This window comes from Leptonychotes weddellii, chromosome 4, assembly GCF_054177405.1.
Source record: "Leptonychotes weddellii isolate Sample4059 chromosome 4, ASM5417740v2, whole genome shotgun sequence".
NCBI lineage: Eukaryota > Metazoa > Chordata > Mammalia > Carnivora > Phocidae > Leptonychotes > Leptonychotes weddellii.
Genome location: NC_138372.1, coordinates 153,397,725 through 153,413,283, shown reverse-complemented (window position 1 = coordinate 153,413,283; position 15,559 = coordinate 153,397,725). Strand labels below are relative to the sequence as shown.

The 15,559-nt window shown below is 40.9% G+C and overlaps 1 protein-coding gene across 14 annotated transcripts in view; it reads left to right on the top strand.

Moving 5' to 3' along the window:
* Positions 1–15,559, top strand: part of ENPP2 (ectonucleotide pyrophosphatase/phosphodiesterase 2) — a 142,448-nt gene that overhangs the window by 13,976 nt on the left and 112,913 nt on the right. The gene's annotated exons all lie outside the window — the stretch shown is intronic.

Genomic DNA, 15,559 nt, shown 5'->3' with positions numbered 1-15,559 from the left:
AGCCCTGGGCTCACCTGACAGAGCCAGAAATGGGCTTTCTGGGTTCATCTGTTCTTCTAGACGCAGCTGCACCTGTGGTGACTTATGAGCAGGTACCCCCCTAACTACTCAGCCCAGCCCCCAAACTGTCCCCTTCCTTCACCTGCTGAAATGTTCCTAATTGCCTTGGGTGTCCACATTTCCTTTATGTGCAGGTGGTTCTTTTTTTTTTAAACTAACCAACCTCTCTCTCTCTCATTAGAATAGATAACATTTCTGGGAGAGGATTTTTCCAGCCATTATGTCCTTTGCTGTGTCAGACTGCTGATTTCCAATGAGACAACGAGTTGAGGGTGGGGGTGAGGACTTGGGGCTCATGAGTTTTGAAAGAGGAGGACATGGTGCTTGACACACTATCCTGGCAAGTTTTTCAATAAGTACACTCTGAGCACCTGTATCACAATTCCACCTGGCTTACTTATTAAGAATTCAGATTTCTTTTTTTTTCTAAAGATTTATTTCCTTGAGAGAGAGAGAGAGAGCATGAGTGGTGGAAGGGTCAGAGGGATAGGGAAAAGCAGGCTCCCCACTGAGCAGGGAGCCTGACGCAGGGCTCGATCCCAGGACCTGGGGATCACGACCTGAGCCTAAGGCAGACACTTAACCGACTGAGCCACCCAGGCGCCCCAAGAATTCCGATTTCTTTGCCCCACAAATTCAGTCTCTAGGGGCAAGATCTGGGTATCTGTGTGTTTAACAAACCCTTAGGGTAATTTTATCACAGTTTTGTTTGAGTCCCTGCCCTGGTGGAAAGTCCCTGGGGGTGAACCACGTGTAATTTTAAGCAGCCAAATATATGATAGGTTTGCTTACGTGATTGCTCCTGAAGATGAAATTCATCTACTGTACCCGACCATGTTGCTGGAGCACATCCTGCTGTAGGTCTCTACCACGTGGGGGGTGCGTGCACTAACTGGCAGAGATGGAAAGGTGGGAACAGAGGGAGGATGCCCTTTCTTGTCCCCTCTACACCCACTCCTTATTCTAGATCAACTCCCAGGTAGAAATACACATGCCCTTTGATCCCCATTGTGTTCCTAGACTACCACTGTGAGCATATCTGGATTGTTTTGTTTGGACTTTCAAGGAGGAGAGAAAAGGCATTTAGCAGCCTTTTACAAGATTCTCAGTACATGGCAAAAAGGTCTCCAGTGAGCTTTAACACCATCTGCTCTAACTCAGAAACTCACTCAATCCCTTTCCTGGTATGTGTATTCCTTAAGTTCTGTGGCAAACCTTTGCTTTGTTTTGTTTTGTTTTGGCAGAGCTGAAGGAAAACTGTAATGGGGGTTATTTTCCATACTTTTACCATAAACTTTTATTTACCCATCAGGAAAGAAAAAAAGCAGTAAATTGAATGTTCTACTCTTAAGAAGAACACATGCCAGGGAGGAAGGAAACTCACAAGGCTCTTAATGACATCATTTACAAAAGAAAGTCCTTAGAAACCTCTAGTGCTGCCAGTCAGACTTGACTGGTTGATGTCTGAAGGAAATTAATTGATTCCTGTTTTTGTATCAAGTGGAAAGGGCATTAGACACAACGAATAATGGCTTTCACCTTAAATGCCTGTCCTCCAATCTTGCAAACACGAACACATACCCTCCCTGAAGAATTTTCTGAGAGAACTAGTTTAACTAAGTGAAGGGGCATCTCTTCGTTTCTGGTTGGAAAGGCAGGATTTTTGTATCTTTAAAAAATATATGTTTTTAGAAAAGTAGTACTATATGAATGCTGAGATTTGAATTGTATAACTGCATACGAAGAGCTTACATGATGACTTTACACATCGTGAGCTTTCTTATCATTTTTACCTCTACTTGTCATGTTCATCAAGTCAAGATCATATCAAAGGCTCTGCATCTAATTTTGTAACAGTTGTAAGTGTAATGAGCGTTTACTTTGTCCTGAGCATACCAATGCTTTAGAAGTCTGATCTTGTTAAGAGATCAAAAGAGGAAGGTACTCTAATTTTTATTTTATAGATAGCTAACTGAGACTTGGAGATGTCCAAAGTTAATAAGAACAACAAAAAGCAGTTGAAAATATGTGATAGGAACCCAGACCATCTGATTCCAAAGTCTGTGGAGCTAACACAACCCTAAGCTTGTAGCTGCAGCATTTTGCTATGTGCCCACACAGAAGGATGATTATTAGGGACAAAATATCCCTTTATTTCATTTTATAGGGATCAGGTTCAAGAGAGAGAGGATACTAGAGGAAAGAAACAAAAACCCCCAAAATATGTTGGCCCTTGGAAAAAATAGGTCAGGACTGCCAGCATCCTAATAACTGTTCCAAATCATTTTGGCTTTGCATTTTAGTTTTGTTCTTTCACTAACTCTGTATGTTCATACGGGCAAGTGTCAGTGTCCTTGACTCTGGGTTTTCTCACCTGGAAAAGATGGAGTTGGATCAAATAACCATTAAATTCATTGAGTTTCTAACATTCTATGAGTATACATGGTGCCTGCTTCAGGAAGCTTGCAGTCTCTAAGCAGGTGTAAAAAACACAAGCAATGCATGGTGCAAAGTAGAAGTTCAAGTGAGTAAGTGGAATATCTCTTTAGGTGGTCTTGGAGTCAGTGCTAAATCAATGATAAAGACTATAAGGAAGGCAGAAGGATAACATAATCCTGGTATCATCAAGGATTTCCCCAAGGGGATAAAACTTAAGCTGGGCTTTTTAAAAGTTCAGACAGTTGGACTTAGAAACATTTATAAGATGAATCCATGCTCTCTGTAATGAGTCAGATACCGTGGGAGTATTGAAGCTGAAGGACAGCCAGGATAGGTAGGCAGGAAGACGGGAGCCCTAGCCCTTGTATTGTCTGGTTTTTCGTTTTGCTGTGTTCCCATTAACACTGCACACACATTGCAGCTCACTTCACGTCACATCAGTGCCTTTCACTTAATGGCACTTTCATGTGGTCTGGAGTTCCTCAATGACACTTCTGGATCACCGTATCTGGCCCAGTGCCAGCACTGACAATGCACTTAATAGATAATTGGTTGAATGGATGGTTGACATATTTTGGAGATGTTCATTCATTTAAACAACCACAACAACAGCAACTCTATTGGTCCCTTTGGGGGCCAGGCAGTCCATGCAAAGATTAAAGTGATACTGACCCTGCTTTCACCCAATTCCATAGTGCCATACAACTGTGTTCATTAATAGCTGAAATGCAAAGTGGGAAGGGAAGAATGTGTCAAGAGAAATGTTGTAATGGAGGCCCTCCCAATTTGGGTGGACCGGAAGGTAGAGTGCAAGTAAATTTTCAACTCAATAAAACCTAAAGAGAAGAAGACATAGAATGGGCAAATATGGCTCCAGAGAGCTAGGTGATTTTTTTTTTTCCCTATCAGCCCCTCAACTCAAAGTGGATCAGTTTCGTTAGGACTTGGATGCTGGCTCTTAGATTTCCTTCACTCTGCCAGCATCTTGTCAGTTCAGGAGGCTCAGATCACATCCTGACTTTTGGGTAGCAGTGTATCTAGCCAGCAGAACCCCGAACACAAATGAAAACAACATAAGAAGAGTGTTGGTTCTCATCACAGACAGAACAAGAACTCAGGTGCAAGAGCTGGCCAGAGATTGAGGGGAAGGGAGAGGAGGATGAACGCAGAAACAGCCGGTCTTTTCATTGCCATGTGTCACCTCACAGAGAATGAAGCACGGAAAGTCTAGGTGAGTGGTGGTTCCACTTTAAAATGAACTAGTTAATTTGTTTGACAAACAAGTGGAGTGTCTGTGATGTCCAAGGCAATGTGCCAAGCTCTGAGAGACCCTAGAGTCTCCCCGTTTGTGTAATTAAATCTGAGATAGAAAATGCAAAAGTGTATTAGTTTGTTAGGGCGGCCATTACAAAGTACCATGGACCGGGTGGCTTAAACCACGGAAATTTATTTTCTCACAGTTCTAGAGGCTAATAGCCCAAGATCAAGGTGTCAGCAGTGTTGTTTTTTTCTGAAACCTCTCTCTTTGGCTTGCAAATGGCCCCCTTCTCCTTCTGGCTTCATAGCTTCCTGGGTATTGCCTATGCCCTAATCTCTTTGTAAGAATACCAGTCAGATTGGACTAGGGCTTACCCTCATGACCTCATTTTACCTTAGTTATCTCTTTAAAAGTCCTGTTTCCAAACACAGTCACCTTCTGAGGCACTAGGGGTTAGGACTACGAATTTTGAGAAGACACAGTTCAATCTACGAATTTTGAGAAGACACAGTTCAACCCATAACATGGAGCTTCAAATTCTCAGCCTCATACAGGAAGGGGAGAAGCTTGGGGGTGTTTATTTTATTAAAGTTTACCTTTAATAGGTAAGTAAATCTATGTTCCTCAACAAAATGAAAACCAGCTTGAAAAATCCAAAGCGTTAAAGTTTTCCATTTACTGAGGATTTTATTGTTTGGTGAAGATAGTAATTTTTCAATTTTTTGGCACTAAGCTATGTTAACCAGCTCTGTTTTGTTTACTAAGTCCTTAGTTACAGCCTAGAGTTGACGTAGAATGTCTTGCTCTGGCAACGTGTACACAATGTACAAGGTCTAAAAGAGGAAAAAACATACTTTGCTGGCCTTAGGCTGAAATCTATAAAGGAAGAATTTCAAGGGTGTTAAAAGAAGGGATAAATGATGCTGCATGATTTTCTTCTAGTGGACATAGACAGATTTTTTTGGACTTGGATAAGAGGAAACATTTTGACTTGGGATCAAGGGGAACAACACGACATTAAGATTGTTCGTTATGCTTATCAACAGGAACCTCTATGCTTGTTCAAGGCACTTCTGTTCCCATCGAGGACATTTTCATTTCTGACCTTAGTCATGACCTTTAAGTGCATGTGTGAAATGATGAAAGATACTGCAAAATTCCATCTCTGAGCCAATTTTGTTGTTATCACAATGTGGTAACCTTAAAAAAAAAAATCCTCATTTTGTGCATGGAACACAGTTTGGGGTTATTTTGAATAGTGCCACCTATTGATTTTAAGGTTAATAATGTTACTAATTTGTTTTTTTTCCATGAAGAAAACAATTTTGCTTAAAGTATTCCTAGACTAGTTGAACTCTAGGAGATATTATAAAAACATCTATCTTGTTCATCTTCCTTATCTTACAGGGAAGAACCTGAGGTTAGCAGATGTTGCCTCTCTCTCTCTCTCTCTTAAGGTGAGCCTGTGAATCAGTGGAAGAATCAGGATTCAGCCCAACTGAATTCAAGGTTCCCCATCTCCCTACTTAGGGCTTGTTCTAACCGTAGAGTCACAGAGCCTTTGTGCCGAATGAGACCTTGGAGACCATTGAGTCAATCCCTCTTGTTACCATTAATAAATTGATTGTTATTAATTAAGGCTCTTGTGGCCCAGAAAGGTAAGACAATCTGTTGAGGTCACAGGGAATTGAAGCTAGGTACTGGAACCTACATCTTTATTCTCCAAGTTCTGAGAACACTCCTCCAGGATTTCTCCCAGCACCTGCTGTGTGTATCCTGTGCACAAAGCTAGTGAAAGGGGCCCCGGGCCCTTATTTTACAGTGAGGAAAGGATGCATGGGGTTTGGGACTCCTCTTGTAATCTTTATCTTCCTTTTGTACAGAAGAATGATGATAGGATGGGGTTAGAGATTCCAACAAGGAAATAGACAAAGTTCCAGCTTTATTTAAGTGCAGTGGATCCTTTGAAGAATGTATTTTTCAATTGTTCAAAGTATGGACTACCTGCTAGTAAGCAAGGATCAAAAACAAAACAAAACATAAAAATGATTTTGTGCTCTCTTCCTTGTCAATGTGGGGAAACTAGATATAAACACTTCAAAACATACCTAAAAACACACTATGCATAGAACTAACTCACATACCAGGTATTCCTTTATTGTAGTCTCGTGGACATGTCTCCTCTTTCCACCCACAAATTGAAACCTTCTTGAAGCAAGACGGTATCTTAATCACTTTTATCTATAATACTTAGCATGCCCAATACCAGTTTAACTTAATGAACTTATATTCAACAACAATAAAGTGTCATAATGATCAAGATACCATAAGACTCCTACATTGGTTAGAATTAGACCCAACTATGAGAAACAGGAAATAAAGGCAGTAGTTTAAACAAGTAGAAATGTATTTCTACCCCACATTCAAGATTTCTGTAGGCGGTAGCCAGCGCTCCATGGTGCAAGTGATCAAGACACAATTCTTTCTTATAAACTGTGGAGTATGGCTTCTATTCCAAAACGGCTGTGAGAACTCTAGTGATTACATGTAAATTCTAGCAAATAGGAAGGAGGGAAGTGATGAAGAATGATGTGCCCTCTCCCTTTGAGAATACTTCCAGGAAATTGCATACACCACTTCTGCTTATATCACAAGAGCCAAAATTTAGTCACGGCCATAGCTAGCTGCAAAGGAGGCTGAGAACTACGGTCTTTTTCTCCTGGGGGCCACAGGCCCACCTTTATAGGAATTCCATTACGGAAGGAGAGGGAAGGTCAGGAAGAAAACTGGCAGGATCTGACACAACTCCAAGCTCTTGAAAGGACAGTTTCACTGCAATATTTCAGGTGTTTGTTTGTTTGTTCTTTGTTTTTGTTGTTTTTTTTTTCTTCATGGGGGCCAGTAGTCCTTAGTCTCAGATAAAGATTGTAGATTTAGTAAGACACAGATCTGATTGAACTTGGATCTGCCGATTACTTCATGTGTGTGACTTTGGTTAAGGAATGTAACTCACAGGATTGTTGGAAGCATGAAGCTACAGTCCTGGCACATGTGCAATGTGCAATAAATGATTGTGTTTATTGTCATTTTTTTCTTATTAATTTCCTCTTTGAGAAAATGTATACCCAAAAACACATCTTTTACTAGATTTCATCATCCTCCTGTCAGCTGGAGGATGCATGCATTACAAACTTAGTCACCAAAGTGCCAAAACAAGGAGTTATTCTTCCCTTCTGATGAAATTGGCATGGGGAACTGTTTCTGCGAATATTCTGTATATATGGGTCCCGATCTTCTGGCCCCATGGGAAATGCCATTACTTGTAGGATTCTTTGTGTTTGGGGGCTAGGTGCTCTGGATAGAAATTGCATAGAGGAATTCCAGAATCCTTAAATATTTTCCCATTTTTTTTTTTTAAGATTTTATTTATTTGCGAGAGAGAGAATGAGAGACAGAGAACACGAGAGGGAGGAGGGTCAGAGGGAGAAGCAGACTCCCCACCGAGCAGGGAGCCTGATGCGGGACTCGATCCTGGGACTCCAGGATCATGACCTGAGCCGAAGGCAGTTGCTCAACGAACTGAGCCACCCAGGCGCCCTGTTCCCATTATTAAGTATGTCCATTAAACATCATTTTCCCATACGGGGGAAAACTATAAAGTTGCTGGTACCCCTTCCAGCCAATTTCATTGGTAGGTTCGTTGTGAATTAGTTGAGCAATGAAGTTGAGCACCAATTATGTGCCTCAGCCTTGATGTTTTTATACTTTTTTTTAAAGACAGGCAAATGGGTTATAGGACCACCTGCAGTGACCTCAGCCTGAAAAAAAACAAAAACAAAAAAAAACAGCCCTCAGGAGAACAAACATTCATTGAGCACTGCTGTGTGTCAGGCACTGTATTAAGCACCAGAGAGCACTGAAGTCTTGTAGGAGAGACAGAATCCAAGACAGATGATACCCTGAGAAAGAGGAATTACAGCATAAGCTCTCAGGTCAAGAAAGTTTGTGTATTCATCATTCTACGACATAGTTGGAAATTGCACAGAACTCAGGATGGAGAAATTCCTACTAAAGAATGGGAAGGGGAAACATAAAGATACTTGCTTTGTTGCCTTTCTTTGGACACTAATTCTGTGACCTCTCTTAGTTTGTTAGCATGTTCTGGGCCCTCCCCATTGTCAGGAATGAAGCCAATGCCGTCAGGCTGATCTTCAGGGGGCCCGGTACACTAACATTGTACCAACACAGTCCTGAGCGCTGTGATTATGTTTTGTGTGAGAGCCAGAATTTGTAAAAGGAATCCAGCAACGATTTTCTAATAGAAGTCACTAGGAAACGATGCTCTGAAACACATTACATTTTTTTAAGCAGCAGGCATTTGTCAATTTACCATAATCTGACCTGAAAGTTAACATAGTAGAAACAGGATCGTGCTTTGACTGCAGGATTTGGGTGTAAATCTAGCTGTCTCCTTGGCTTCCTCATGATGGTGCAAGAGTTACTTAATGTTTGTTAGCTTCTATTTCCTCTTCTGGGGAATTTTTGCAGAAATTAACTGGAATGACATATGCAAAGCACCAGTGGATTTCCTGGTAGGTATTAGGTACTTAATATTAATTTACCATCTTCCCCTCCACTTGCCTCCCTTGCCGCCCAAATTGCTCTCACCAATTACCAAATTCAGTGGGCAACTTTTAGTGCTTGCCTCCTAACCCTTCTCAACGTTTGACACTGCTGACCATTTCTGGGCACTCTCTTTCATTGTTTTGCACAATACCACCATCTCTTGTTTTCTTCTTACCTACAATTCTACCCTTGGCCAGTGCAGCTTTCTGCACCAGCCCCTGAAAGACTGGTGTTCTCCAGTGTCCATCTTCACTCTCTTATTTCATCCTGTCTTTCTTGGCAAGTTAATCTATTTCATGGCTCCAGCCACCACAGCTTTCAATCTGCTGGAGATGCATAAATCCATACCCACTGCCAAACCTTTCCCAAACCTTGGCTTCCAACAGCCTGCTTTGTTTCTTCCTCTGAATGTTCCAGCAACTTCAACATATGAAAGCGTGAACTCTTCCCTCTGCTAGATATCCTCGCTCCGTGAATGCATGGCCCTACCAAATTACCTTTCTTTACCATGTACCCCAACCTTCCTTTTCAATCAGCGACAAAGTCCTGTTGATTGGCCTGTGGGATTTCTCCCAGACTTTTCTTCCTCCCCATGCCGCCCTAGTCCAGGTTAGCTTTACCTCTCTTCCATTTTCAATGACCACGCTAGCTTTCTAACTGGTTTCCCTGCCTCCCTTCTCTTCCCCCCTCTAGTCTGCTTGTCACAATCATAATTAGTTTTATATCAATATATTCTCTCCTGCTTAATAATCTTCACTGGTGAAATTCTGGCTAGAACAGGGCAGTAAAGCTGTTTCTACCCCAACTCTGTCTTCTAAAACCAACTGAAAAAAAGGAAAGAAAGTTTTTATCTTCAAATAAGTTAGAAAATACCCACAACCCCAAGCTCTGAAAAATAATTGCTGAACACAGTAACAGTTGGATCTAACTGAGGGAAGACACTTGGAGGAAATCCACTTTTCCATAGTGGTCTCCAGAAAGAGGCAGCACATTGTTGAAGAGCCAGTTGTGCCTGGAACAGTATCGTGTGGGGTTGTGGGTAGCCTAGGAAAGTGTCCAAATCCCTGTTCTGCACTGGAGAGTGTCATGAGAAGCAGAGCCAAGAGAGAATCCTGCAGACGTGCCATTGTTACAAGAATTCTCAGAGGAGAGGGTACAGAAGAGGTGGTAGGTGGCAATCCCATTAGAGCCATTTGCTCTTTATAAGGAGACACACACACACACGAAACACTTCTCACATATGTGAGGCTTCATATGTGTGCCAGGCAGACCTCCTTGTTTTTCCATCTCGTAGTTCTCCAGAAAGAAAAAGAAAAAAAAAAAAGCAGATATATCAAAGATGATAAAAACAGACCATGTAGTAAAAATTAGAAAACAAAGGAAGCATTAAAAATAGAAAACATAACTAAGAGCAGGGAACTAAGAACAGGCGTGTCTATTGTCAATAAATTTAAATGGGGATAAAATCATCTATTAAAAGAAAGACACAGGGAATGAGTAACAAAATGAAATCCATATCTGATACCTTGTAGCAAAGTGAATTCTTTATTGATCAAAATTGTAAACATAAAATGGAAGTCATAAAAGTGTGAAAGAAAACATGGGTGGATTTTTAAATAATATTGGAATGGAAGAGACATTTCTAAGAACTGGATAGGACCCAGAAGCCATAAACAAAATCATGGTCAATTTGCCTATTTTCCTAATATATAAAGAGCTCTTATAAATCAGCAAGGAAAAGACCACAAACTAATAGAAAAATTGGCAAGGAAAATAAAAAGCCATTCCCAGTGAAAAAGCACAAATGGTTTATGAACATATGAGCAGTTGCTCATCTTCACTCAGTGAAAGAATTATAAGTCAAAACAGGAAATTAAAAAAGGTTCACTTACTAGAGTGGCCAAGATTTGAAAGTTTGATAACAGAGTACTGTCAAGGATATGTGGAAACAGATACAGTCATACTCTGCTGATGGGAGTATAAATAGGTACTTTTTCTAATGGGCTAGTTGAAAATAGCTTTACCTCTCTTCCATTTTCTCAGATTTTAAAAGCACATACCTTTTGATCCAGCAATTCTGCTTTTAGTGTTTTTTTTTCCTATAGGAATATTCATTTCCAAAGATATGAGGATGGATTGCAGCCTTGTATGTAATAATAAACAATTGGGAACAGCTTAAATATCTATCAGCTGAGAATCAGTTAAATAAAAGATATGCAGCAATCTTAAAGTGTGGAATACCATACTGCTATTTAAAAAAATGAGGTGAGGGGCGTCTGGCTGGCTCAGTCAGTTGAGCATCTGACTCTTGATTTTTGGCTCAGGTTGTGATCTCAGGGTTAACCTCAGCATCAGGCTCCGCGCTCAGCACAGAGTCTGCTTAAGATTCTCTCCCTCTCTCCCTCTGCCCCTCCCCCTCCCCTGCTTGTGCTCACTCACTAAATATATACATACATACATACATACATACATAAAATCTTTTAAAAAATAATGAGGTGAAATTATATATGCTGAATCATAAAGATCTCCACAATACATTGCAAAACAGGAAAGAAGTACATACAATGCAGTGTATAAGTATTCACTCACAGGCAAATTTATGAGAGTATTTATATGGAAAGAGAAGGTATTTATATGTATTTATATGAAAGGAGAGAGAATACGGAGTAGACACAGTATTGTGTGATGAAGACAGAGATTCATTTTTTTTTTAAAGATTTTATTTTTTATTTGAGACAGAGAGAATGAGAGAGACAGAGAGCACATGAGAGGGGGGAGGGTCAGAGGGAGAAGCAGGCTCCCTGCCGAGCAGGGACCTGATGCGGGACTCGATCCTGGGACTCCAGGACCACCACCTGAACCGAAGGCAGTCGCTTAACCAACTGAGCCACCCAGGCGCCCGAGATTCATTTTTTATTATATCCTTCTGTACCATTTGAATAATTTTTAATACATGTTTGGTTTTCATAGTGAGAATAGAAAAATGCTAAAAACAAAATACAATAAGATGCAAAAGAGAAACTTTCAGATCTTTCAATGCGCCTGCATTATTTATAGGATTAAGTCCAGAAGCTCCGCTCACCATGGTAAAAACCCTTAACAACCTAACCCAGTTGACCTTGCCTGTCTCATCTCCCAGCATTTCTTTCCTTTGTCTCTCTTCTAGCCATAACTAACTATTGTTTCTTGAGCACATTATGACCTCAGTGTCTTTATTCATTTACTACTTTTGTATGAAATCTCTGGTTCTATCCTAGGAAATGTTACTCATCCATTAAAGCCCAGTTCAAGTGACTGTTCAGACCCCAGATGAGCTTGTCCATCCTCCTTGCTCTCACAGCACTTTCATCTGAGGGAGGCTGGATTTGTTGCCATCTCACCTGCTCTGTGAGGGTCAGGAGGACTAGATGAAACTGATCCTCTACAGAGCACCCCGATCAGGTCTCCGGTTGCTGTGTACATCGGAACCATTCCTCTGAGACTCCCGTGAGTCGGGTCTGTGTTCAAGGACAGTTTGGGCTTCACATTTGCTTGGGTGGGTCATCATACAGAAGGAAGGGGCAGGAAGGCTCCGAATACATGTTTGCTGATATCACACACATGTATGTGTTTTATATAAATTACCTTGTTTGGTCTTCACCCTTCAAAGTAGGTCTTATTAGCCTTGTTTTGTAAATGAAGAAATCTGAGGCTCAAAGAGGTTGGGTAAATCACCCAAAGTAAATGGTGGAGTTTGGTTTCAAATTTGGGACTTTCTGGCTCCAAAGTCTGTGCCCGTTCCATTCTGGAATCTGTGTTCTGGGGACGGAGGGGGATTCAGGATGAAGTAACAGTGTTCTCATCGAGAGGCTATATCCCAGTCTCTCTTCCTTTGTCATACGAAGGTGAGCATGGACTGGGCTGAGGGCAGGGGTGTGGAGGGTAACAGAAGGAGTAGCGTTACAGCAGATGGAGAAAGTTCAGCATGGCATTTATTTGCTAATTCTTTCTCTCTGGAAGTCCCAGATTTGTGGATGTTCTCCTGACCCAGGTCCTGTCCTTCCAAAAGGCCAGCTGGAGTGATTCTGTTTTCTGGAATAACACAGGGAGGATGATGATTAATACTTGGCCAACTTCAGAGTAGGAAATGTGAAACACGTGCCTGTTTGGAGTTCCTTCACATGTTTCTAATCAACCAACCAGATTTCACTTGAATCTTTTATGGCTTCTCTGAAATTTGTAGTGAAATTGCAAGCCAAGTGTAGCCCGGGACCTATTTGTGGTTGCTATAATATCCCCTTTCCTGACTCCTTCCACCACTTAGTGAAAATTATTATTGCAGTAAAATCTCTTAGTCATACTTTCCAGGGGGTTGAAATTTCTTAGCTTGTCATATGGATAAATGTTATATTATATTAATATAGAGCAGTATGGTTAGATGGGTCTGTGCTTGGAATTTGACAAAACACACAGTTGAAGTGAGATATTGAGAATTCTGTACGTAGGATGTATTGCACCTTCAATTCAATTCAAGAAACATTTTGAGTACCTACCATGTATAAGGTATGTGGGAAACTGGGTATACAGAGATGGTTTCTACCTTGATTTCGTATGAAAGTCCATCACTTAAACCGAGCACATTTTAAGTGAACTCACTATCTTCACAGACCCGAGTTCAGATCATGGCACCAGCAGCAACCCAGTTGCTGAAGCTCAAAACACTGGAATCATCTGTGATTCTTCTCCCTCATTTACAACCATAATTAATCAAATCCAAGAGATGTTTTTTCTCCTAAAGATTTCTTGATTTTGCATCCTCATCTCCATTGCCATGATCCCTTCTCTGGTTCAGGACTTCATCTCTTGCCCTGACTGTCCTAGTAGCTTTCTCTCTCAGCTCCCTGCCCCCAGGCTTTCATCTTCCTTAATCCCTGCTCGAGCAGTTACTCAAAACACAAATGTAATTTGTCACTCCCCTGCTTAAAACACTTCATGAACTCACTATCACCCACAGGATGAATGCCAATATTTTCAAGGCCTTCCAAGGCCTTCCACTACATTGCCTTGGGTGCCAAGTGAGGGGAGGGTAGGCAGACTCATAAGTGAAGATACCATATAAAGACCATCTTTTCATTTGGAAACATCCAAAGCTCTGTAAAATGGGGAAATTGTGGTTTTGGATGAACTAAGATGAGTTCCCAATTCCTAGAGATCTGCCCTTTCAAGTGCATTCTGTGAAGACAGAAAAAAAAATGGATTTAAGACAAAGTAATAAATTTTGGAACTCTTTTAGTCAAAATGTGATATTTATTGGAAACATGAGTTCAAGGTTTTTTTGTAACATATTTATGCATCCATCCATTTATTCATTCGCTTCTTTGATCAACAGATAACTATTGAATACCTAGACAAGGAGGTTACAGAATACTATGATACAGTCTCTGCTCGCAAGGAAGGGCAGATAAATAGGCAATTATAAGACTGTAGAATGAGTGCTCTGCTATGAAAAACACAGGATGTTTTGAGAACACATATTAGGAGCACTTAACACAGTCCAAGGAGGGTCAGGGAAGGTGATGTTGAAGTGGAGAGCTGAAAGAAAATGTAACTTATCTAGATGAAAAGAAGAATGAAGAGAAGTTCAAGTGGTGGAAAACCTGGGCAAAGGGTCAGAAGCAAGACAGAGGGAAATTTTCTGATGCTAGTATGGTGGGATTATAGTGCCTGAGGTTAGGATAGAAGCAGATGTGGGGATGATTAGATATGAATCTATAGCAGGAAGTAATAGGCCCTCCAGAGGACACCTCCAGTCTTTCCTGGGTCTTAGGCGGAAGTGGGACAGTGCGAGGGCTCACGGCTTAGCATGTGGAACATGGACTGGGCTCCAGCTCACTCAGCTCCTTAGCTACGGGCAGCACCTTTGTCTGTAGGCAGCACTTTGACCAGATTATTGCTAAATTATATTAAGGAGTTGACCCTTTATCTTCAGGACAATGGGAAACCCTGCAGGGAATTCAGCAGGGGAATTAGGTGGTCAGGTTAGAATTTTCAGACGATCTCCCTGGCTGTAGCATGGAAGGTAAGTTAGAAGACTTCAAATTGGGAGTGAAGGAGACTTTCTCAGTGGTCCAGCTGAGAGATGACGGTGGCCTAACCTAAAGGAGTGGCATTCACTGGAATTAGTGCCATCATGAGTCATTAAGTGAAACTCAGCAGCAGAATTCAAGGAGCTAGGTGGGAATTATAGTCTTGCTCTTTCTTATCAAAAGTCTGCCTTGCTGAGAGACACAGAATGCTGGGCTTGCTGGACCATGACTTCAACTCAGTGAAGAAATAGGTTCTTAAACAAAACAAAACAAAACAAAAACACAACTCTGTTGAGTTTGTATCAGTTTATAACTGATATAAAAAACCTGCCCATATCTAATGGGTATGATTTGGTGAGTTTGGACATATGCATACACCAGTCAAAGTAATGAACCTATCCATCACCTCCAAAAGGATTCTTAACAATAGAAATTCAACAAAGGAGTAGGAAGAGAAACAGAACAAGATTCTGTTTGTCTCCCAAGCTGGCCCCAAATCAGTGCCCTCTGCATCTTTTAATAGTATAATAACCTCACCAGAGCCTGACAGGGACATTTATGTTTGTGACAACTTGTTCTATATTTCCTCCCACTGGAAACATTTTCACAAGGCAATTAAAGAATCTCATTCATTACCTCAAAATGCAACTTGGGCTTTTACGGTTGTGCAATCACATCAAGTTAAATTTTTACAGGCCCTTGGTTGGCCTGGCGTGGGTGAGATGTGAACTAGCAGGGCGGGGGTGTGAGAAGCACAGAGAGTCAGACCTTAGTATCATTAGCTATATTGCAGATTTGGGTTGGTCTGTGTTAATATCCTTAGTCACCAACTCAGGGATGCTTCAAGGGCTAGTTCTTGAGTTCAAAAAACCATTAGTGAACAAAATAATCATTCATATTTTCTCTAGTTTTCTAAACACATTAAAAATCTGTTATTTTAACCAAAGAAGGAGGGGGGGAATTATCATAAAAGAACAAGGTATCAGGAGAGTTGATTTCTTTTTTTTTTTAATTTTTATTTATTTATTTATTTATTTATATTATTATGTTAATCCCCATACATTACATCATTAGTTTTTGATGTAGTGTTCCATGATTCATTGTTTGCATA